This window comes from Giraffa tippelskirchi, chromosome 6 (assembly GCF_054371585.1).
Source record: "Giraffa tippelskirchi isolate mGirTip1 chromosome 6, T2T-mGirTip1v1.2.pri, whole genome shotgun sequence".
Taxonomy (NCBI): domain Eukaryota; kingdom Metazoa; phylum Chordata; class Mammalia; order Artiodactyla; family Giraffidae; genus Giraffa; species Giraffa tippelskirchi.
In genome coordinates, this window is record NC_137280.1 from 52,180,299 (window position 1) to 52,206,183 (window position 25,885).

Consider the following 25,885-nt stretch of genomic DNA (forward strand, 5'->3'; position numbering starts at 1 on the left):
GAGTACATACTTGGTCATTAAGGACTTAGAACTGGATGGATAATTTGAACTTTCATTCACCTCCCTTACAAAGTCATCTGTTGCACTAAAACTTCAAAAGTGGCCCTCAAGCTCCAGAAAGAGCGAGGCATGTCAGACTGCCAGCCTCCTGTCTTCCTCTCTGAAGAGGCAGCTTTTAACCCAAGTTGAGCATGAGGCTGCAGGTCTATGTGGTGATGGCTTCACTTGAGCATCCAGTGATTTAATATTACCCTTGAAATAACACAGAACACAGGGAATTACTAGAAATCTGGTCATTCTCATGAGTTGATTGAGAGTGATCTTAGTAACTAGAAATGCTCACAGAGCTGGCAGAATGGCTTAACCTCCTGCCACATGGCTAAGGTGTGACCGAGGTGGGTGGCCAAGTGCTGCTTTAGAAAAAGGAAGCCCGCCAGGCTCATGGGGCTGGGATTGACCAAGGACAGATAAGGCCACGTGTGTTGTTTTTGTTCCTCACAGAGAACCTTCTCATGTCTGTCCTACAAGAAGAAAATCAAAGTTCTCAGGTGGTGTAAATGTGCCCTGATGTGCATCTTTTAGCGTCTGTTCAGTTTTCTGCTTTTGATTCAATGTGGAGATCAGTAATATGCAAAGTGCAGACCCTGGAAATCCCACTGTGGCGAAGGCACTGCTTCTTCTCAGTCCAGGAGGACTGAGAAGCTGATGCTCTGCTTAGTTAGAGCATCTGACTAAGCCACAGAGCACTCCACTTAATTCTGTGGCCATTTCCTTTGTGGATGAAGAAAGCAATGTGTTGACCTAAACTCTGTCAAAAGGTTCATTACAATGTTGAATGAGCTGATTAGACAATTATAAATTCACCAAACATCACTGTGAAAAGCACACCATGTGGTATCTTTCAAAATACATCTCACTCTATGGACAACAAAATAGCTAACACTTATTGAATGTGCACTAAACACCAGGGACTACTGTATTTGTAATTTAACAGGAGAGGAAACTGAGCACATGGATGCATTCAGCTTTCCCACAAGTACAGCCAGTAATGGTGTAAGCACAGGCAATTTGCCATTACATCATGATGGATATTCCTATAACAAATTACATATGATAAATCATATTTTATATTTGAGTTGGAAAGGCCAAAATCTCAGAGCTACCTGACCCTCTCCTCTCGCTTCGTTATAAAATTCTAGCTCTCTGTTCTCATTATAATTATCCAAGAACAGATTTTATTACTGCTCTTCTGACTCCAAGATGGTGTTCTCACCACCTCACAGTGCCTGGCACTTGTGAAACATAAAAAAATATTAACTGTGGCACTTTTATCGCTTTATAGGCAAAGCATATCTCATCTAATATGCTGGTGTCTAAACTGTATCTTATGTACATTAGGCCTTCAATGTATATTTGGTGAATTCACAGATAAATATTTTTTATTAACAAGTTCTTAAGTTGCAAGCTAGAGATAAAAATTAGCTGATCTTACTGTTATGGGTTACAGTACATTTGCTTTCACTTCACAACAAAGAACACTAACTCAGTAAGTATAGAAAGACGACTCCCAGAAAGGAAACACTGCAAACTAAACTTGTTTCCCAGGCTCAAAACTAATGCCTCACACAAAGTTGGACCATAAAGAAGGCTAAGCACTGAAGAATTGATGCTTTTGAACTGTGGTGCTGGAGAAGACTCTTGAGAGTCTCTTGGAGAGCAAGGAGATCAAACCAGTTAATCCTAAAGGAAATCAACTTTGAATATTTATTGGAAGGACTGATGCTGAAGCTGAAGCTCCAATACTTTGGCCACCTGATGCGAAGAGTTGATGCAATGGAAAAGACTCTGATGCTGGGAAAGATTGAGGGCAAAAGAAGAAGGGAATGACAGATAATGAGATGGTTGGATGGCATCACCAACTCAATTGACATGAATTTGAACAAACTCCAAGAGATAGTGAGGGACAGGGAAGCCTGGTGTGCTGCAGTCCATGGGGTTGCAAAGAGTAAAGAGTTGGACTGAGTGCCTGAACAACAACAACAACGCCCTTTCTTGTTACTCCATCAGTGACTATCCAGAGGTAAGTTTCTATGTCCACCACACCTCAGCTTCAATTCACAGAACTTTGAGGAAGATGCTTCCAGCTGTCAAGAAAAAAAATGTACAGGTCTTTGATATCTGCCCAGTAAACAACTGGGATTAAAAAAAAAAAATTCGAGAGATGGCTATGCAGAGTAGATACACTGTAGTGACAGACAAATTCCACAGGTTATTGTATAAATACAACCTCAGATTTTTAGACTGACCCCCTTACTGGGTTTCTCCTAACACAAATCGTCTGAATAAGTTCCTGGGCAAAATCTCATTGCCCTAGCCTGATATTTGTATGCCTTTTGGGGGTGGCAGCAAGTATTCCAAAATGCTATGTCCATACACAGGGCTTTAGGAAGCGTCTAGTAAGCGTCCTAGAATATACTTAAGGCAGTTATTCTTTAGATCAAAGTACAATTTAAAAGTTAAATAGACATTTACAGCAAATAAACTGGATCACTCCCTGGAAAAAAATATTATTTTTGCTTAATGACTAGAAGAGTTGAAGAGGAAAGAAAGGAGGGAGGGAGAAGGGAGAGGGACAGAAAAAGACATGAGAAAGAGGATGAAAAAAGAAAGAGACAGAGACCTAGAAACCATTCAAACTAATATTTTGGTTTTGATGTGAGAGTTTTTTTAAAAATCATTTTGTAATATCATAGATGGCTAAAGAAATTCCACCTAAACCAAGAGAAGATCTGCATGTGCTAAGTAGTTTCTGGTGAGATGGATCTAATGGTGAATAAGAAGACAGTGAGAAGGATCTGACCCTTGAAAGGTCTTTGACAGCCATGGCTGATTGCTGATAGTGTTAGAATAGACTTATTATCAGCTTCTATGCACCTTATCAGAATGAGCATGCCTCTTTGAAAATTAAAGTATACGAAAAAGGACATCTTGTATTTTGTTTTTGATAGTTTTTCCTAAAACACACATTTAAAAGATATAGGATGGAACTCCTTATCATTTAAAGTACTTTTTCAACTTGATTGATTAAGTTCTCTTTTCCCCTTTATGCAAGGGGGGAATGAAAACCCAGAAACTAGCCGGGGGTGGAGGAAAAGCACTTTGTTGGTATTATTCAATACTAGAGAAGGGAAATCAGACTGGAGTATTTGAGATTTGAAGCAAAGAGTTTCATAAACCAAAAGGAAAACACAAACAGCAGGGATTTTTAAAGCTTTCTTTGTTTGTTCCTTTGTTAATATCTTGCTCTGCTAGGTTTACAAATCCTAAATAAATAGAAATTAGTGCTCCTTCCTTTGCAGTCCATTTGCTTTAGATGTTTGCCTTGAGGGACATTTGTGTATTCTGCTAATGGCTGCAGCAGAGTGCTGTCTCATTTTCATTCTGGCAAAAAAAGGCCGTCACCATGGTTACAGTTTCATTTGCTAGAGAGAAACTGATGGCTGTTAGTGATCCCATCATAAGCAACTTCTGTCAGATTTCTTATCAAGTAGACATATTTTGACAAAGTGAAAGATAACACCGTAATAAGAGAACTGAGTTGCTACTCTATGTAATGAACCATTTAGCATTAAATGAAATGTGAAACCACATTTTAAAAACTGAAGGTGGTGAGAAAAAGTAATATTTATAATTTACACACACATACACACAAAAGGAATATTCCATCGTGGAGTAATGAGAGCCCCTTTCTTTTTGTTGTCACAGTAACTCCAGTGGGATAACACTGATTTATATTGGGGGTCTCAACACACCATCCCGCAGTCACTCAGAGCTTGCAAGGGAAGATATTAAGATTTCCTTTGCCCATTTACCTCAGTGGAACTTGAGGCTATGCCTGGAGACAAATGTTAAAGTAGTAGGTCAAAATATTCTGATAAAAGATCTAGCAAAACATTTTTCCCATAACAGACTATAAATCTGTCTTGTACAGAAAAGGAATAATCTAATCCCAAAGTAGATCATCGAGATCTATAGATGCACATTCCTTGTCCACGTTAATGAGCCCTGTAATATTTCCAAAGGCTGGCCAAGATGACACTTGTTGATAGGACCTTGGAGAAAAAAAAATCTAGCCTGCAGATGCCCTTCTGGGCTTCAGCAGCGGCACCCAGAATTAATCCACACAAGAGCGAAGGTAGTGAGTCAAGGTTAGAGAAAAATGAATCTCAGGCCATCAGACAAAGCTGCTGGCAGTGTCATCTATTGGATTGTGAACTAGGTACCTGATGGAGACCACCGATGTTATTTCATTTGAGAACAAATGATAGAGACTAACTCAACGGGAACATCCCCTAAGGAAAAGCCCTAAATGTCTTTTCTTTTTCTGACTTTTACAGTGTGACTCTGTCTTGGCTTCAAACCCATGTAATGATCAACAGGGTAGATATTTTATTTTGAGGGGAAAAGAATGATGTCCTCTTTCATTTTAGATAACGAAACAGTTTCCCTATGATTACCAGCTCTTCCTTCACGTGTGGAGGTACAGGACTGCTCATTAAAATGCTATTTGAAAGAATTCTCATAGACTTTAGGGATAAGGAGGATAAGATATAGATATAGTTCTATCACTTTTCTGCTTGTTGTTAATGCAAGGTTTTTCACTAAAAATGAAAACACAGAGGGCAAAATGCAGTTATGAAATATATTTAGTTCCTTTTTCAGTTTTAAAGGATTGCATTGCTTTATTTCATCTTATTTTACTTTATATTTTATCTTACCAATGAGGGCAGTAAGGTGTTACAGAGTGCAAACTTTGCCCAGAAGTAATCTGGATGGAATCTCTTTCTTCCTGAGCTTCTGATTTTCCAATTTCAAATGTCTCTGCCTGTGATATCTACATAGGTGTGTATATCAAATGTGAAGGAAACCATGAAAACCAGCAATTGCTAGTGTGACAAGGAGAATCAGCAGATCAACAACCAGAAAAACAACTTACCTTGGCTAAAACCATCTCCTGTCAACCAGTTCCTTTAGGAAGCAATGGTTTTTTGGACAATTTTGAAATTATCAGTCCTTATACCCTTTTCTAAAATATGGTATTTCAAGAAGTTTAACAAGCCACACATTATTTGTATCTTTTAAAATCCATTTGCAAACACATATAACTAACACTGCAGAGTGACACAGTGTTTTAATGAACATAAATATAAGTCCTTATTTGCCTTGCTGAGGGAACCCTAAAACTCATGCTTGTATTGGAAGTTTGAAGGAATGTTTCTTTTAATCAGTCTAATTTAAAAGAGTTGCCTTATTATTTATTCAGTGGCCAATCAGGAACAAGAAATCCTGGTTTCTAAGTTTGTGTTATAGCAGGTGGTCTATTAACCAGAATAATATACAGTTTTATTTTAATCCAGTGAATAAATCCAGTGATTAAATCCAGTGATTATATTTATAGAGCATGAACAAGTACAAATGACTTTATGAATATCATCTTACCAACAGTTCATCTTTATTTAATCAAAAAAATGTGAAAAAATCCAAGATGTACAACTTGCAGTACAGTTCCCCTTCAATTACAAAATACAATTATCCCTCAAAAGTTGACCTTGTATCCAAACTTTGCCTTTTTTTACCTTTTTATTTTATGTTGGAGTTCAGTTCAGTTCAGTTCATTCACTCAGTCATGTCTGACTCTTTGCGATGCCATGAACCACAGCACACCAGGCTTCCCTGTCCATCACCAGCTCCCGGAGATTGCTCAAACTCAGGTCCATTGAGTTGGTGATGCAATCAACCATCTAATCCTCTGTTGTCCCCTTCTCCTCCCACCTTCAATCTTTCCCAACATCAGAGTCTTTTCCAATGAGTCAGTTTTTCACATTAGGTGGCCAAAGTATTGGACTTTCAGCTTCAACATCAGTCCTTCCAATGAACACCCAGGACTAATCTCCTTTAGGATGGACTGATTGGATCTCCTTGCAGTCCAAGGGACTCTCAAGAGACTTCTCCAACACCACAGATCAAAAGCATCAATTCTTCGGCGCTCAGCTTTCTTCACAGTCCAACTCTCACATTCATACATGACTACTGGAAAAACCGTAGCCTTGACTAGACAGACCTTTGTTGGCAAAGTAATGTCTATGCTTTTAAATATGCTATCTAGGTTGGTCATAACTTTCCTTCAAAGGAGCAAGTGTCTTTTAATTTCATGGCTGCAATCACCATCTGCAGTGATTTTGGAGCCCAGAAAAATAAAGTCAGCCACTGTTTCCACTGTTTCCCCATCTATTTCCCATGAAGTGATGGGACCAGATGCCATGATCTCAGTTTTCTGAATGTTGAGCTTTAAGCCAACTTTTTCACTCTCCTCTTTTACTTTCATCAAGAGGCTCTTTAGTTCTTTACTTTCTGCCATAAGAGTGGTGTCATCTATATATCTGAGGTTATTGATATTTCTTCCCACACACTTGATTCCAGCTTGTGCTTCCTCCAGCCCAGCATTTCTCATGATGTACTCTGCATATAAGTTAAATAAGCAGGGTGACAATATACAGCCTTGATGTACTCTTTTCCCTATTTGGAACCAGTCTGTTGTTCCATGTCCAGTTCTAACTGTTGCTTCCGACCTGCATACAGATTTCTCAAGAGGCAGATTAGGTGGTCTGGTATTCCATCTCTTTCAGAATTTTCCACAGTTTGTTGTGATCCACAAAGTCCAAGGCTTTGGCATAGTCAATAAAGCAGAAATAGATGTTTTTCTGGAACTCTCTTGCTTTTTTTGATGATCCGCCAGATGTTGGCAATTTGATCTCTGGTTTCTCTGCCTTTTCTAAAATTAGCTTGAACATCTGGAAGTTCATGGTTAAAGTATTGTTGAAGCCTGGCTTGGAGAATTTTGAGCATTACTTTACTAGTGTGTATAACCAATTAACAAAGTGATCAAGCCATAGGTATACAAGTATCCATTGTACCCTAAACTCACCTCCCATCCTTCCTGCCATATAACATTGAGCAGAGTTCCTTGTGCTATACATTAGGTCCTTGTTGGTTATCCATTTTAAATAGAGCATAGTGTACACGTCATCGCAGACTCTCTAATTATGCTTTCCCCCAGACTTCTCCCTAGTAATCATAAGTTCATTTTCTACATCTGAGTCTGTTTCTGCTTTATAAATAAGTTCATTTATATAATTTCTTTTTAGAGTCTACATACAAAGGATGTCATAGGATATTTTCCAGTTTTTCTGATCACATAATAGAGGGTTGTTTGCAAGAGAAAAATCGTGCTTAACATGTAAAGAGCTGAAAGCAAAAATAATCAGAAAATGATACGTGATCCCTAGGCAGGTCTTGTCTCAAGGACAGGTGCTCTGGCATGTTTTCAGGGTGGGAGAGGAATTCTTTGAATCGAAAATGCTCAATTTAATGTATCTTTCAAATAAAGACAAGTCTCACATTGCCTCTCTGCTAACTCCTTAAACCAAACTGGTGAACTGGAGAAACACCCAACCTGGAAAATAAAAGCTATCATGACAGATGTTGATAATGAAAACTTTTGTAAACTCCATCCCAGGTGAAGTACCTAGTTAATCTTATTCTGAATTATACAGCATGTTTAGCATATGTTTGTATTAATAAACAGCGAAACATGTTTTTAAAAATAAGAAATTAACCCCCTTAAGGGACTCCAAAAGTTTCCTTCAGAGTTGTCATTTTGTCGTAGAAGTTTCCATCCACCCAATGAAGTTACACTCCCCAACATTAAGGAAAAAAAAATTCCCCTCTTAAAGTCTGTTTTAGTCACTTTTACAACAATGTTCTTTCTATTACTTTTCATGGTAATTGTGCAATATTTCTAATTATTAATAATATTATTTCACAGGGAAAATATATTTTTGCATGTTATAAATGATTGCTTCATCAATGAGCTTATGGAGTATCAAGTAACTTTAAATTACATAATTGTGAATTTCAGAAGTTCTATAATTGCTAGATAACACAGAAATGCCTACAGCACCATACTAAATATTATCAATTAAATTAATTTTACAAATTTTGCACTCTTAAGGAAGTAAGACTTTAAGACAAAATGATACTTTAAAAAAAGAGACATGAACCTACAAATTTTCCTAAAAATTTTTATTTCCACTTCAATTGATCAACTCAAGTCTTTTTGTCCACATGTAATATATAATAATATAGGGTTCATACAATTTTTGAGTAGTTTAGGCATTTTTCTAAGTTCATAATAATTTGCTGTAATTAGACGTCACAGGTCAATTTTTTAGTTGGATTATTTTCCTGTTGCTGCTATTGTAGATTTCTCGCAATGAACATCTTCTGGGATTTTATTTCAGTTTGATAATTTCTATTGGAAGAGCCCCCCAAAGTGATATTATTAGGAAAAAGTGAATGAGTTTTCTTTTGAATTTCTTTTGACTTTTAAACTTTATTTTACTTAGAATTTGTATAGGTTTTGACATTTATTTTGAATTTTTAAATAATGGTTTGAATTTTCTCTGGTGTTGCATTTTCTTTTGACTTTTGAATTTCACTGTAATCATAGTTAGATTGTATTTTGGTTAAGCAGTTAATAAAAAATTTTTTTTCTTCCCTAGTTGATTGGTTTTAGCCAGTATCTGACAATATTGGGGATTTTAAAGTTTGCAAAGAATATGTTCAGTGTGTAAATATTTTCTACTGTATATATTTCATAAGAACTCATCTTTGTATCTTTACTTTACTTGTAGTAAAGTCTATATGTAATATTGTAAAGTATTTTAAAAGTATCCTTAAAATATTATATAGTTATGTCAACTTCCTCTTTATGGGCCACTCAGAAAATATTAAAAATCAATATTCATCAAGTTATTAACAATAGCAGATTCACATCCATTTGTTATAAGGGAATGATGCTGAAAACCTCTGCTATCTTCTTAGATATTAAAGAAAAAAGAGTTTTTTTTAAATGCTGTTTGAAAATTTCAACCTAAGATTCAGGAAGAATCATCATTGAGAATCTCATCAACAGAAAATCAGAATTTAGTATTTAATTTGAACCTAAGTGTTTAGAAGAATGAAATTCATGGCATAATTAGAATCTAGATGTGATTTATTCTTGGTCATATCCCTTTATTTCTTCATAAGTCCCCTGTCCAAAATAATAATAATAATTTCAATGTTTAGTAAAGTTCAAGAAAATTTATTAATAATTGCATGTTATTATTTTATCAAATATCTTATCAAAACATATCTCTCATAGTACATGATGTTCCTCTACACAATGTACTGTCCTAAAAATATGTATTCAAGAAGAAGGTTCAATTCCCAAGAAATCATCAAATATTAGTTTTGTTAAGTCATAAGGTTTCATCTGTTTATTATAACTATGTCAGTTGGTTTGCTACAGAAAACTTTATTCACATTTCCAAAGTATCTTGGGCAACAGAAGACAAACGCAGAAAAGAGAATTTGGGGTTTGGCAAATTATTTTTCATTTTCAAGCAGAAAATAACAAGCTGCAACCCATTTACCCTATAACCATCTTAATTATTACTCTACAAGGGCCAAACTTTCTTTCAAACAAACCAGTTCCTTAAACCTCATTTCTGCAGCCAATAGCCTCTTGACTATTCCAAGAGGAATAGTCAGCCCACTTGAATTTTGTTTCTTTAAACCAAAGTTTTGAATTTTGGCCTCTCATAAAGGAGAATGAAATTGGATGTTCAAACCAAAAATTAGCCAGAAGCGTCTGTGGTTGCTCACTCTGACTTCTGCTTGAAATTGGGAAAAGAGTTGATGGACTGAAGTTATTTTCCTTAATCCACACATCATGATGAACAAGGGCTCCAGTTTTATTTAATATTGAGCAACCATGGAAGCATATTTGAAAAATTATTCTAATGAGCAAAGGTAAAATCAAGATAATCAGAGAGGACACATATCTACATATTTTCTAAAATCTTTCACGCACACACTATACAGCTACAAAGACAGATTATGTAAGGCACAAACCCAAATGCTAGCTGGACTAAAGACCTAAAGAATGAAACAAAAAAATTTGTTGAATGATGTAAGCATGCTGAAAGCAATAGAACTTTGGAAAGCTAAGAGAACTAAGCTTCAGAAAATAAAGCCGAGCTTTTTTCTTCACGGGTCAACTTTTTCTAAAGTAAGATACCTACAGATTTTTCTACTTTTGTTTCTTCTAGTAATACTGGTTGCATAGAATTGCATAAAAATTCTCTCTGAACTTCAAGTTTATCTCTAAAGTAACCAGCCGGAAGATATCTTTATGCATCTTTCTATGTATTACCTTCTACATTCTGTTCTGTGTGCCCATCACAGATAAAAGGGGGATTTTTATACAGCTTGCAATTCTTGAAAAGAATTTTCACCGAGGCCACAGACAAGTGGCTGGCTGTAACTTCTAATTCCTGATCCTATCTCTTAAGATTGTAGAGCAAAATCCAATTTCATAGTCTTATTTTTTTTTGCCAAAATCACATTTAAAGCACAATGACTTTAAAGCAGGCCACCTTTTCATACTAGCTAAAAGGTGATCACTTTTTTTGTCTGAAGTTACACTTGCTCTAATCATAATGGAAAACTGTAGACTACCAAAATAGAAATGGAGTGGTATTAACAGATGTGATCTCATCAGGGTTCCATTTGTTAAAGAAAACATTGAATATTAATTAAAAGTTAATTAGAACTAATTGCCAATTAGAAAGAAAAAGTAATTTGAAGCTACTCGCAGCCCTTCTATTATTATTACCTTTGAGAATCCTACACACCCAGGGGTTGTCAGGCACGTTACCTTTCCTTTCTCTGGTGTCACAACTGTGGCCCATCCTGTTATAGTTAACTTGCTGTGTTAAACCTCGGATTATGGTACCTAAACATCACTCCCTGAATGCAATCATGAATCAAGAGTTAGTGGTTTACTGAGAGGGAATTCCCTGTGTTGTAGAAAACAAGCAGTTAGAAAGGTAGGCAAGTGTGATCATTTTCAAGTGATATGGAAATGGTTCATTGACAATGTAGTGGCTCTGTGTTGACTGCTTACCTCACATGTTCTTTTATTTTTTCCAGCCATTTACCTTGGTTTCCATTTGGGGATCCATGCTTCCTATACTTTTGAAGCCATGTCTAGGGTGGAGATGCATCAGTACGAATTCAGAGGTAGAGTACATGGTAGTGGTGGTTTAGTCACCAAGTCATGTATGACTCTTGCAACCCATGGACTATAGCCCACCAGGCTCCTCTGTTCATGGGATTTCCCAGGCAAGAATACTGGATTGGTTGTCATTTCCTTCTCCAGGGGATCTTCCTGATCCAGGGATTGAATCCGAGTCTCCTGTATTACAGGTGGATTCTTTACTGACTTAGCCACCAGGGAAGCCCCAGTAGAGTACATAATCCAGGCCAAAGTCAGGATACAGAGTCCTCTTCCTCTCTGCCCCACCCCAGGGATGGAAGCACCTGCGATAGGACCAGAGGAATGAAACTCAGGGCTTTTTTCCAGAGTTTCCACTCAAGGGGCTGGAAGTTCCACTCTTTCCTGCTGGAGTTGAAACTGAAAAAAATGAAGCTAAAGCTGGCACTTAGCTTGCCACCAGGCAAAATTGAAACTAAAGTCAGATGAGAGAAATCTAGGCTGCAGCCAGCCTTGAGCCTTGAAGCCAGCCCTGCTTGAAACCCACCAACTAATTCCTTTTTCCACTGGAGCTAGCTTGGGTTGTGTTGTTAGTCACTTAAAACTGAACCATTTCACTGATTCAGTGTTTTCAAGATATTTATAAAATAGTTGCAGAAGAGAAGGTAATATATGAATATTTCCCCTGGAGTTTAGGAATATATAATCTTCCGAGGGAACTGTTGTTTCCATATCCCTTCCTTGGTTTTCCTCTGAAGATCTTAGGGTGACACTCAGGACTCCGAGTTTCTGTCTCTTAACAGTTAAATGGAAGACCTAATGCAAATGTATGGGCTTCGCAAGTGGCTCTAATGGTAAAGAATCTGCCTGCTAATACAGAAGACATAAGAGACATGGGTTCGATCCCTGGGTCAGGAAGTTTCCCTGGAGGAAGGCATGGCAACCCACTCCAGTATTCTTGCCTGGAAAATCCCTTGGACAGAAGAGCCTGGTGGGCTACAGTCCATAGGTTCACAAAGAGTCAGACATGACTGAAGCAACTTAGCATACAGATACACATAACCCAAAAGTATGGGGAGAGAACATATGTATACCTATGTTAATATATGGCAGAAACCAACAGAATATAGTAATGCAATTATCCTCTAATTAAAAAAAATAAATTTTAAAAGTGGCAATGGTTGCACAACTCTGTGACTATACTAAAAAACCATTGAATTTGCACTTTAAGTGAGTAAACTATACTTTGTGAATTATATCTCAATAAAGGATATTATAAAAATAAAACTTTGATATAAAACTCTTTTTTTTCTTTAAAATAAGTATATAGCCTATGATCAGTGTGTTAGTCACTCAGTCACGCTGGACTTTTTGTAACCCCATGGGCTGTAGCCTGCCAGGCTCCTCTGTCCATGGAATTCTCCAGGCAAGAATACTGGAGTGGGTAGCCATTCCCTTCTCCAGAGGATCTTCTCAATCCAGGGATAGAACCCCGGCCTCCCACACTGCAAGCAGATTCTTTACTATCTGAGCCACCAGGGAAGCCCTATATCCTATGATACCAACCCACAATAAATTTTAATTCTCTCATGACCTGGGTAGGATTTAAATCATTGATCTGATAGAATTATTTTTAAGAAGGCAATTTCATGAATCAGAGACATGAATTTTTGATTTTTAAGAAAATATTTTCATTGTTCCTCTCTGTCATCTTCATTCATGCCCTAGTTTTGAGATTCTGTTTAGTCAAAGTATAATGCACAGAAATACTATATCAGTTTCAGGTGTACAACATAGTGATTTGACATTTATATATTAATACATTATGAGATGATCACCATGATAAGGTGCTACCACCCATCATAATTTAGTTATCACAATATTATTGACTATATCCCCTATTCTATATATTGCATTACTGTGGCTTACTTATTTTAAAACTGGAAGTTTTTTGCCTCTTAATCCCCTTCATCTATTTCTTCCATTCCTTCACCCTCCTTCTCCCTGGCAAACACTAGTTTATTCTCTTCCTATGACTTTCTGGCCCAGATAATCACGATGGTGTGATCACTCATCTAGAGCCTGACATCCTGGAATGTGAAGTCAAGTGGGCCTTAGAAAGCATCACTATGAACAAAGCTAGTGGAGGTGATGGAATTCCAGTTGAGCTATTTCAAATCCTGAAAGATGATGCTGTGAAAGGGCTGCACTTGATATGCCAGCAAATTTGGAAAACTCAGCAGTGGCCACAGGACTGGAAAAGGTCAGTTTTCATCCCAATCCCAAAGAAAGGCAATGCCAAAGAATGCTCGAACTACTGCACAATTGCACTCATCTCATATGCTAGTAAAATAATGCTCAAAATTCTCCAAGCCAGGCTTAAGCAATACATGAACTGTGAAATTCCAGATGTTCAACCTGGTTTTAGAAAAGGCAGAGGAACCAGAGATCAAATTGCTAACATCCACTGGATCATCGAGAAAGCAAGAGAGTTCCAGAAAAACATCTATTTCTGCTTTACTGACTATGCCAAAGCCTTTGTCTGTGTGGATCACAATAAACTGTGGAAAGTTCTGAAAGAGATGGGAATACCAGACCATCTGACCCGTCTCTTGAGAAACCTGTATGCAGGTCAGGAAGCAACAGTTAGAACTGGACGTAGAACAACAGACTGGTTCCAAATAGGAAAAGGAGTACGTCAAGGCTGTATATTGTCACCCTGCTTTTTAACTTATATGCAGAATACATCATGAGAAACGCTGGGCTGGAAGAAACACAAGCTGGAATCAAGATTGCCAGGAGAAATATTAATAACCTCAGATATGCAGATGACACCACCCTTATGGCAGAAAGTGAAGAACTAAAGAGCCTCTTGAAAGTGAAAGAGGAGAGTGAAAAAGTTGGCTTAAAGCTCAACGTTCAGAAAACTAAGATCATGGCAGCTGGTCCCATCACTTCATGGGAAATAGATGGGTAAACAGTGGAAACAGTGTCAGACTTTATTTTTTGGGCTCCAAAATCACTGCTGATGGTGATTGCAGCCATGAAATTAAAAGACGCTTACTCCTTGGAAGGAAGGTTGTGACCAACCTAGATAGCATATTAAAAAGCAGAGACATTACTCTGCCAACAAAAGTCTATCATTTACTAGTAGAGCAATCAGGAGGGTAAACTCCGGGAGTTGGTGATGGATGGGGAGGCCTGGCGTGCTGCAATTCATGGGGTCACAAAGAGTCGGACACGACTAAGCAACCGAACTGATGACTTGCCGATTTGTTTGTTTCACTTTGCTTTAAAATTTCATGTTTAAGTGAAATCATGCAGTATTTGTCTTTCTCTGCCAAACTTACCTCACTAAGCATAATACCCCTTGGGTTCATCCATGGTTTCACAAATGACAAGATCTTATTCCTTTTTTTATGACTGAGTAGTATTTAATTGTATATATACCACATCTTCTTTATTTATTCATCTATTAATGGGTACAGATTGCCTCCATATATTGGCTATTGTAAGTAATACTACAAGAAACATAAAGGTGCAAAAGTCTCTTTGAATTAGTGTTTTCTTCACTAATACCCAGAAATTGAATTGCTGTATCATATGGTAGTTCTATTTTTTTTTTTATTTTTTGAGGAGCCTTTGTACTGTTTTCTACAGTGGCTACACCAATTTACATTCTTACTAACAGTGAATGGGGGATTCTTTTCTTTCACATCTTCACCAACACTTGTTATCTATTTGTTTATTTAATAGCCATTCTGATGGGTATGAGGGGACACCTCATTGTGGTTCTGGTTTGTATTTCCTTGATGACTGGAGATGCTGAGTAATTTTTTCATGTACCTGCTGGCCATATGTATTGTACTAGTTTTGAGATTCTGACTTTGATCTTCCATTATCAGGTAGCTAACAAGAATAGGAAATTCACTAATATTTAATATTCCTCTAATAAAAATGCAGTAGAAGACAGCTAACATAGATTTGCTTCTCTTGGCTTTCAGTTTTTAAGTCCTTCTCTGATTCATTATGAGTATTTGTATAATACCCTCAAGTTATGTTGCCAGATGTTGTTAGAAGGTGAACTATGATATCATGAAAATTAATCCTCTCATTTACCTGATACTGTTACTGAAAGAAGCCATGTGTGTCTCATGATAAAAACTGAATGACCTGACAGTTTTAGCTCCATTTAGTGGCAAAAACATGGAAACTGATTAGAAATGATACTAAATGTGCTAACATTGACTTGGCTTGCATATTTACATTGTGATTTAGAAATTTTTTACATATAAAAAGAGAACAAAAACTTTTAAATGTATACATTTTTAAAGTCACAGAATAGTTTCTTAGTTATTATTTTGAGACTCCAATCTAAATACAGTAGAAAATGAATGAAAAAATATGAGATTTTGATTTTTCAAATGTTCTTAGTACAAATGCCAGACCGAATCCACATATTTAAAAAGCTTGTCATTTATTAAAAGTATTATTAGTCTGAGCCTTCAGGCATTTCTCAGAAGGTTATACAGTGAACTGAAATTCACATTACTGAATCTGAAAGTTTCATTCTGACCTAAGAGCTCCATCAATGAAGTTTAAATGTGGCCCAGAAAGGTTGCTCAGATTTTCAATACCTTAATAGTATTTTTGCCTTGGAGGCTGTAAGAAATATTTAATATTTAACATGTGAGTCACAGAGGCATGTGCTTTTTTTTCAAGCTTCTATATCTTTAGCTTTATGAGAAGATTTCATAAGAATGTGAATAACCTGATTTCCAGATACAAAAACACTTTCCAAAGTGGTACTCTTTAATTCTGACTAATTTAATAGTCTGTGTTACGGGAAAATGATAAGCAATAAAAATATTGACCAATCAGAAATCTAAACTAACTCCCCTGGAATTTATGAAGAGAAAATTTCATCTTTAGGACTTTTCTCTAGGTATCAGAGACTTCTAGTTAATTTTAAAAAATACCTGAAATTTATCACCATGTAAAAGTTGTTAACACAAACACACACACACACACACACACACACACAGATTGAGCAACAGGATATAAATTATTTAGGTTCAAAATATCCTGTCTTGCATGCTGTTGCTGCTTTTGTATATTTTAAGAAAACACTTGGAAACATTCCAGGGCTGAGATGCAGCTAAAATTTAGGATATACCTGTAGTTTCAGAAGAATATTTATTTAGTCAAATGTGTCTGTTTAACACAAAACTAAAAACCTTACTTAATTTGTATTTCTAAATCAAATTTTGCAGGGAAGCCTTTGGAATTTGCTTCTGATGTTCCTAATTTCTTAGCTTTCCATCTACACAGTTTTACTTCTTGGGTAACTTTCATCAGTTTCAGATTATCCATGCCAAAGAATGGTAACAGTGACACAGATCATGTCAAAATGGCAGACACCCAAGCATCTTTTGTATTTATGCCTGGAACGTGTTTTCTCTGCCCTCTTTTCCCTGAACATTTACCTTCCTGATTATGTTTTACTCAGTCTAACCTTTAAATTAATTTGAATTCCCTGAGCTCACAACTGACAGTGAGAACAATGGAGGAGAATAATTTCCTGAAGGGGAGGAGAAATTGGATTAAATAATAAAGATCACTCATGGGTTTCCCTGGTGGCTCAGTGGTTAAGAATCCATCTGCCAATGAGGGCGACAGTGGTTCAATTCCTGGTCTGGGAAGATCCCACGTGACGCAGAACAACTAAGCCTGTGTCCCACAGCTACTGAAGACAGGACACTCTAGGGCCAATGAACCACAACTACTGAGCCCATATTCCGCAACAATTGAAGGCACCACAATGAGAAGCCCTTGCACCTCAACTAGAGAAAGCCTGTGCAGAGCAACGAAGACCAGCACAGCCAAAAATAAATAAATCTTTTTTAAAAAATAATGATCACTCATGAAACTAGATCACCTCAGAGTTTACAGTGTGATGTGTCAATTCTAACTGAGTTGGTTCACACTGTTAGGAACTGGATCAAGAAGCTGATTCATAATGTAAATAACAGTGTCTGTCACGTGACAGCTCCTTCAAAGGAAAGCCACTCCAAATAGGCAGAGATTGCGGAAGGAAACAAGACCCGAAGTGCCTCAAAATGGTACCACAGTTGTGCACAGTCTGTATTTGATGGCAAGATAAAAGTTCAGTTTCATGCCAAGGGATCAGCCTTGTGCTGTCTTGCTCTGGCCAGGTGGTCCCATCCCCACCTGGCCAGAGTTGAGTGAACAGGAGGCACAGTGTCCCAGGAACAAGGGTGCTGAGTCTTTGCCATGTGGAGCCATCAAGGACTGAAGGACTGAAATGGAAATCAGGTCCAAATGATAATGAGACAAACCAATCTATTTCTAGTGGGAATTTTAACTAGAGAACAGAAAATGAAGCAGTGATTGGGGTAGGCTCATGCTAAAAGAAGCCAGAGAAAGACTTTAAATTAATATAGAGCCATGAACTTTTTTTTCTTAAGTGCATATATATATTTTTTTAAATAAAAATATGTGTGAGCTCATTCACTCAGTTGTGTTGGACTGTTTGTGACTCCATGGACTGTAGCCCACCAGGTTCCTCTGTCCATGGGATTCTCCAGGCAAGAATACTGGAGTTGGTTGCTATTTCTTCCTCCAAGGGATCTTCCCGACCCAGGGATCAAACTCATGTCTCCTATATTGGCAGGCAGATTCTTTACCACTGAGCCACCTGGGAAGCCCATATATAAAAATATGCTTACATATATATATATATATATATATATATATATATATATATATATACACACACACATATATATAATGATCTTTTTAAAAAATTAATTGACACTTTAATTGGAGGCTAGTTACAATATTGTGATGGTTTTTGCCATACATCAACATGAATCAGCCATGGGTATACATGTGTATCTCCCTCCCTACCCTACCCCTCTGGGTTGTCCCAGAGCACTGATTTTGGGTGCCCTGCTTCATGTATCAAACTTTCACTGGTCATCTATTTTACATATGGTAATGCACATGTTTCAATGCTATTCTCTCAAATCATCCCACTGTCTCCTTCTCCCACAGAGTATAAAAGTCTGTTCTTTACACCAGTGTCTCGTTTGCTGCCCTGCATGTAGGGTCATCATTACCGTCTTTCTAAATTCCATATACACGCAATAACATATAATATTTGTCCTTCTCTTTCTGACTTACTTCACTCTGTATAATAGGCTCCAGTTTTATCCACCTCATTAGAACTGACTCAAATGCATTCTTTTTTATAGCTGAGTAATATTCCATCGTGTATATGTATCACAATTTCCTCATCCATTCATCTAGGTTGCTTCCATGTCCTAGCTATTGTAAATAGTGCTCCAGTGAATACTGAGGTACTTGTGTCTCTTTCAATTCTGATTTCCTCCATGTGTATGCCCAGCAGTGGGATTGTTGGGTCATACGGCAGTTTTATTTTCAGTTTTCTAAGGTATCTCCACACTGTTCTCCATAGTGGCTGTACTAGTTTGCATTCCCACCAACAGTGTAAGAGGGTTCCCTTTTCTCCACACCCTCTCCAGCATTTATTGTTTGTAGAATTTTTGATGGAGGCCTTTCTGACTGGCATGAGATACCTCACTGAGGTTTTGATTTGCATTTCTCTGATAATGAGTGATGTTGAGCATCTTTTCAAGTGTTTAAGTCTAGTATTAATCATACTAAGCCACGAACGTTTTTCATACATATATTATATATATGTGTGTGTGTTCATGTGTTACAATATTATATATATTATAAATATTTGTATATATATATATACATATATAAAAACAACCTTTAAGTCTAATATTAATCATATCCTTAGGGTGAGGAGTCAAGAGGAGGGGACAGGAGATTTGGCCGCAACTGTGACTGCTACTTTAGTGAAAACACACATCCACCCATACACATATTCTTGAGGAAGCTGGAAATTAAGCAGTGGTTTGGGGAAACTGGTTGCAGCATTAAAAATATTATCAATACTAGGATTCTTAAACAAAGATTACCTTCCTAGTTACATTGCAGTTTTAGTGTCTTTACACTGAAGATAGTTATTCACCAGACATCTTTATTCATTTCTAATTCTAAACAACTCCAAGGGTTTTGATAATGTTATTTAACCTCCTTAAAAGTTGCCAAGCTCATTGCTTGTTTTTTATTTGTATAATGCATGTTAATAGGGACTGGCAGCATAATTTTTTAACTTATAGCGGGTTTGAGTAACAAGTTCAGTCTATTTTTCAAACGTGTTTTTCTGATATTTTCATGGAAAGACTTTACTAAACTTACTATTAATAACAAGTCTTTTTCCATATCAGTGTTTTATATTCATTTTATTTGGGTAATATTTTGTTTTCATGTAGAAGCAATGAATAAGTCTTAACGCAATTTTATGATTAAATCCATTAAAGATGAAGCAAACCATCACCATCACAATCAAATTACTATTATTTTTGTAAATACATTGGTACTTGAGCTCTGAAAATGCATACTTGCATTTCATTTCTCTTTCCCTCCCCCAGTGTTGATAAAAATCAAACTTTACAATAGCAAAGACATCTTCTGCTTTTGGCAGAAATGGATTAATCATATTACAGTTAGCTAGTATCTGTTTGCCCTGAAAGAGTAATGTCACTCTAACAAAAAGGAGAAATATAGGTATATAGAGGGAAGAACAGTGATTAGCTGTGTTTGAAATGGAAATGTACAATTTTCTATTTGCAATAAAATTTTCCCACAAATCAAAAAACCCAGAGGATATAACATTTAACTCATTCTGTGTTTCTAGATATAAAGTACATGCAAATAAAATACAAATAAAGATAACTACACTACTCATAAATTCTTGAAAAAACTTGCGATGATATTTTTCTGCTCTCATTTATAGCATCATTACATCAAAAATTAAACAAAAGAAATATGAACTGAACTATAAAAACTCTAATATTATCAAAAAAAAGCATTTTTAACTCAATTTTCCTACTCAAGCAAAAATTCCATCTTTCTGAGGAAACAGAATAGGTAATTATAAAAATATGTACTATAGTTTCCATGTTATTATTGAAATCGCATAGCTTATTTTTGGATTCCCACTCAGGAGGATGTATTTGGCGTTTTACAGCACAATTTTGTAAATTGATTGTTCCATTTTCGTCTAATAGAACATGCATATGACTCAGATACATAGATAGATATGACCCCCTCAAATCATGCTCTTCGGAAAATACTACACAAAATATATTCGTTTAAGGAAGAGCTGACAGACTTGTATTGTAACCAACTGCTCTAGTTAGAAGGGCATCCATTTTATATCTTAATACTTTATTTTTTTCATATTTGTAGAAAGGAATCTTTCATTGTGCCTTCTTTATGCACAATGCAAAGAAAACATTCTAAAGGATATTCATCAGAAGACATTGACTCATAAATATAAGTGGGGCATAGCAAAATGAACATAACATCTGATGCAAATAGTTTACTGACGATATTAAGACGACTGAAAGTGTTCTCTTGTGTCTTTGATTTTAAGTGCTATATTAGAGTCACTGTGGTTTATAATTTTACCACACTGGCTAAGTCACTCCACAATTAATGCTGCTTACTTATTATAATGAGTCATTGTTTACCATCTCAGGCTATTAGTTTAGCTTAGGGTCTTGAGCCTAAAAGCACTATTTTTTGCAGAACACTTAAGGAAATCATAAGTCCATAGAAGCCTTCTGTAGAACCTATTTTACTGACAAACAATTACATTTTAGATTGAAGAGGTGAAATGATTAAGAATATTTGACTTAGTTGCCATGACAGCATGCATTTTTCATCAGGCACAGTGTAATTACTACAATTTCAATGATGTAAAATCAAGAAAGATGATAACAAACAGCAGAACCGTGGAGATATTGCCATTGCAACCAGGTTGCCATAGCAACAGTGATAATAATCCCAGTGATAGATGTTTTCTCTTGCTCTTTCCATTTTGTACGGTTATAACATTCAGAGCCAGTTTTTACCACAGCTTTTTATAGTTTATTAGACTGTCAAAATAGTTTATGAGATGTTGTTGCAAAGGAAATGACTGAGTTCCGCAGCCTAATAAAAATGCCAAATACTCTGTTTACATACTGCTCCAGCACTTAACAAACATTAAAAAATTGTATGAAAAATGATTTGATATTGTATCTGTATTAATCAATTTGCAAGGCATAAGCTTTGTCACTGAAGGTCAAATGAATAATTTCCAAACACTAGAGGATCTTTTTTTAAAAAGTTTATTTTTTGACATAACAACAGGCAACCCCTTTTACCTGGATAGAAATATAAACTACCGACAGGAAATACTTTGCACATCTAAAAGATAAATAGTTATAGAAAATTAAAACCACATTTGCTTCTCAAATAGTTTTGGGGGGAAATATTTAAAGTTTATGGCCAGAAGTATTCCAAATCAACTTTTTAAAGACAACAATTTTTGAAGGTTTGACCACGGACAGGGATCTCACCTTAATGGGTGAGGCTCAGAAATAAACACTGTGAGTGTGAACAGTTTGAAAGAAAAGGCATAGTGATGTCAACCAAACCAACTACGTAACATACAGGCACACTGTACCATGAATATAATTCACTGATATTAGATACCTGTGCCAATCATTATATGCAGTCTTACATCTTTTGCAAGCTCTTCTTTCACTTTCAATGGAATCACACTACAGAGAATGTACTTCAATACAGACCTACCATGGTTTTGCTGTCAGAAAAGGTACCCTAAGATGCATGCATTCACATGAACCTGGAGGCTTTATAATTTATTGCAGTCATGTTGAGTATTCATGAATAGACTAAAACTGAGTCAGACATTAAAGCTTTGGGCCCTGCTTATATGCAGCAAACAGAAAGCCTTGAATAGTTTCAAAGATGTGTGTGATTGTGGGTTCACAGGCAGCTTTACCGAAAAGTATAAAGGGTGTAGGAAGAATTTTCAATGACAAGCCCTCCTTCTATATCTATCCATTTATCCCCTGCAGATGTTTTCCATATTGGTGGAGTACCTTGTATCTAGTGAGATTAGACCTCAAGTTAATTATGCTAAGAAATATAGGGCCATGGCCCAGACATACTAACACCTGTTAGGATTGGAGGACAAAGCAAAAAGGTTTAAAGTTTCCAGTGTTCCATCCTCCCACTTACTGATGATCTGCTCTTCAGCACTTTTAAGCCTTTAATATTTTTTATTTGGCTGAGATTTTTTAATTTATTTTTAATTAGAAGATAATTGCTTTACAATGTTTTGTTGGTTTCTGCCATACAGCAATGTGAATCAGCCTTAATTATATATATGTATCACCTCCTTGTTGAGCCTCTCTTCCCACCCCCTCTAGGATGTCACAGAGCACCAGGCTGGGCTCCCTGTGCCAGACGACAACTTCCCACTAGTTTATCTATTTTACACATGATAGTGTATATATGTCAATGCTATTTTCTTAATCCCCTCCCTCCTTCCCCTGCTGTGTCCACAAGTCCATTCTCTACATCTGTATCTCCATTCCTTCTCTGCAAATAGGTCCAGCAGTACCCTTAATCAAGATCCCATATCGATATGTTAATTAGTTTTTCTCTTTCTGACTTATTTCACTGTGTGTAACAGGCTCTATTATCTTTTCTTAAATTTGTAGGACCGGCTGAGGCCCTATGAATTTAGAAACAAGAATTGGGGATCTCTTAACTCTCTCAGCTTCCGTGTCCTTGGGCAAACAGGTAACAAGAGAGCTTTTCTCACCTGTTGCTGAGATAAATGTGTGCCTGTAGCATAGTAAACATTAGCTGGATTCGATCCTGCTGTCCCAGGGGGCAGCCAGCATCCCCAGACTTTCCCCACAGTTGCTCAAGTCATATCAGAGTACCAGGAAATTCACCCTTTTGCTCTGACTGCTAAGGTGGAGTTGCAAAGAAATAAAAGAGAGAGGGTTTTCATTATTCCTTACAGAAGCAGCTTCAGAAAATGAAGGAGAAAACTGCAGATCAGACAGATCATAATGTATTGCTTATATTATACTAACTCTTTTAGAAAATCATTTACTGATTATGGTTTTTTGTAACTTGAATAGTAAGTGAAAGTTGTTCACAAGACTTTAAAAGTGCATATGACTTTGCTTATTAAATACGACCCAACACTACTTCTGAAATCAACTGCCAAGTCTTGTGGTCAGTGGCATAATATTACTATCTCAAATACCATCCAGTCACTGAATGAAGCCATCATTGGAACAGCCTGCTCTCTCCAGCAAAGGCTTATCAGTAAGCTTGTTACCAGGGAATGCTCACTTTTTCCAATAAGTGTATCATCTGCTTAGAGAAAAGTAATATTTCTCAATTTAGCCTAAGATAAAAAATTTTGAGTAGTTCTTTCTTTCTTCCAATAATTCCTTCATTCCATGCCATTTTGAGAGTGACAAATGTCATTATTTTTCACTACCTGACAGATATACTATTTATCTCACCAATTTATAATAAACATCCATAGCAAACTTCTTCCCAGAAGAGTTGAGGAACTTAAAATATATACACAGGCACTTAAGGGATACTTAAGAGACATTAAAATAATAATGAAGGCTACTTCAATAAAAACACAATAATAATAGGAAAGATCAAAGCCATGAAAGGAGAAAGGAAGATACAAGATCAAGGGTGTGTTTAAATCCTTGAAAGAAAATGTTCCCTTTTGCTCAAAGTCAAGAGAGCTTTTATTCCTTGCTTCGGAGAATGTTCTTTATCCGTAATCTTAAGCGAGTGTTCTGTCCCAGGAAGTAATACATGCTTCTTGACTTGAATCGCTTTGATGTATGGTTATGCCATCATATGTAACTCACAGACTGCCCTGCTGGGATGTTCATTATTTAGTATCTAAAGAGCAATAACTCTAATCCTACAGCATTTTAGTTAGTTGTAAAAAAATAAAGCAACCTTAACAGAGCAGAGGGTATCTAGTTTTAATACCTCAGAACACTGAGTACAAAAGGGTAGAGTATTTTATGGTTTTATTCTGAAAATACTTCTCTACAAGGAGTTTAAGGTTTACACTTGCATTCTTTTTTTGGGGGGGGGGTTGATTATACAAAAATGTCCTTAACATGTACCTAAATTATTTTAAAGTTGATTCTACTCCATTTTCTTTTGTTCTTAATAGTTCCCAGCTGTGAGATTTCCATTTTCACTGCTTCGAGTATTTTATTCTATGGAGGCCCAAGACCTTTAGACACATTCCAGGAAGCTTGATAATTCAAGTCCAACACTCTTGCCCCATCTTAAATACAAATACTGCACAATAATCTAGAGAACTCAGAAGGGTGTGTGCATTTGTGAATATCTTTCTTGTTTCAAAAGTTTCCTTCAACTTCTACCTCCTTGTCCCTAGTCCCAACTGTCCTATTCCCTTAGTGTGGGTCACTGAAACTCAAAATACTTCAATGTTCTCTTTTAAGAGGAAATTAAGATAATAATAGATTTCTGGTCTTAGAGGATTTTTGTAAGGCTTGAAAGAGGTAAGACATGGGAAAGCATAAGAGAAGTTAAAAATATAGTTGAATAAATATGAAACTAACTAGGCACCATCATCATCATCATTATTATCTGTCAACTGATACCTCTTTGTCTAATTGTGCAGATAATAGTACACTCTGTGGAGTTCATAATACTTGGTCCTTATGGACCTATGAAATCCTGTAAAACTTAGTAATGAAAACACTCACCAGAAATGCAACTAAAATGATTTTCAGCTATGCAAGAATTATGACAGTGTTATTGTGAGAAGTGAATGAAATCTGAAAGAAAATGTTAAGGGAGACATTGTGCTAAAGACTGTGAGGACAAGCAGAATTTTTCTGGTAGGAGCAAAAACAAAAAAAAATGCTAAGAATGGGAAACAGCAATCCGAGATGTGTCCAAATAGGATCACACTCAGCATTATTCCACAGAATAGTTCATCCTATTGCATAAGGAGCAGCTCCGTTTAACGGAAGCTTGCAAATCAAATGATGACTCTCCTGTGTTTTCCTATCCCAAGTATTTAAGTACTTTTTTATGAACCATCATTATTATTTCCCTGGGATAGCATTGCTTCAGAACACACTTGGAGGTCCAACTTTCAAATCATTCTAAATTTGTGTCAGTCTCATTTTTGGTCACCATTCTCCAGTCACCATCCTTTTTGCCTTGAGAAACATTTATATTTAATACAGTTGTTCCTTGGCACCTGATGGGCGTTGGTTCCAGGAGGCCCCCTCAGAAACCAAAACTGGTGGATATTCAAGTACTGCATGTTTTGCATCCCCAGATAGAAAAAGCTGACATTATAACATACACCCACCTAGAAAGATTCTTGTCAAACTCTGAACTTCAGCAAGTCTATGATGACTTCTCTGAGGTATCAGGTTTCCTTAAAACCTGGTTGCTGTAGAGAACTGTCAATTAAATGATTCTCAAAGACAAGATGGAATGATCAGAGTTACATTAACTCATTTTACAGTCATTCTCAAACCACAGAAGTTCTTCCAAAACTTTCAAGCAGTGTCAGAAGCTGCAAAGTTCAGCCCCAAAACAAAATTTTTGCCTCTTTGGAACTGTAGAATAAAAGCTACCAGTCTTTCTATAATGCAAGTTTTATTGTATGGTCTTTCTGGTCATTATACCTTTATTGCAAGTAAA

General features: G+C 36.5%; 1 long non-coding RNA gene across 1 annotated transcript in view; it reads left to right on the forward strand.

Moving 5' to 3' along the window:
- The first annotated feature begins 1,525 nt into the window (after nt 1-1,525).
- The window catches only part of LOC145508952 (uncharacterized), a 72,938-nt gene continuing 48,578 nt past the window's right edge, over nt 1,526-25,885 (forward strand). The window contains exon 1 of the long non-coding RNA XR_014055711.1: nt 1,526-2,080. This is a non-coding gene — a long non-coding RNA (uncharacterized LOC145508952). The remainder of the gene's footprint in view (nt 2,081-25,885) is intronic.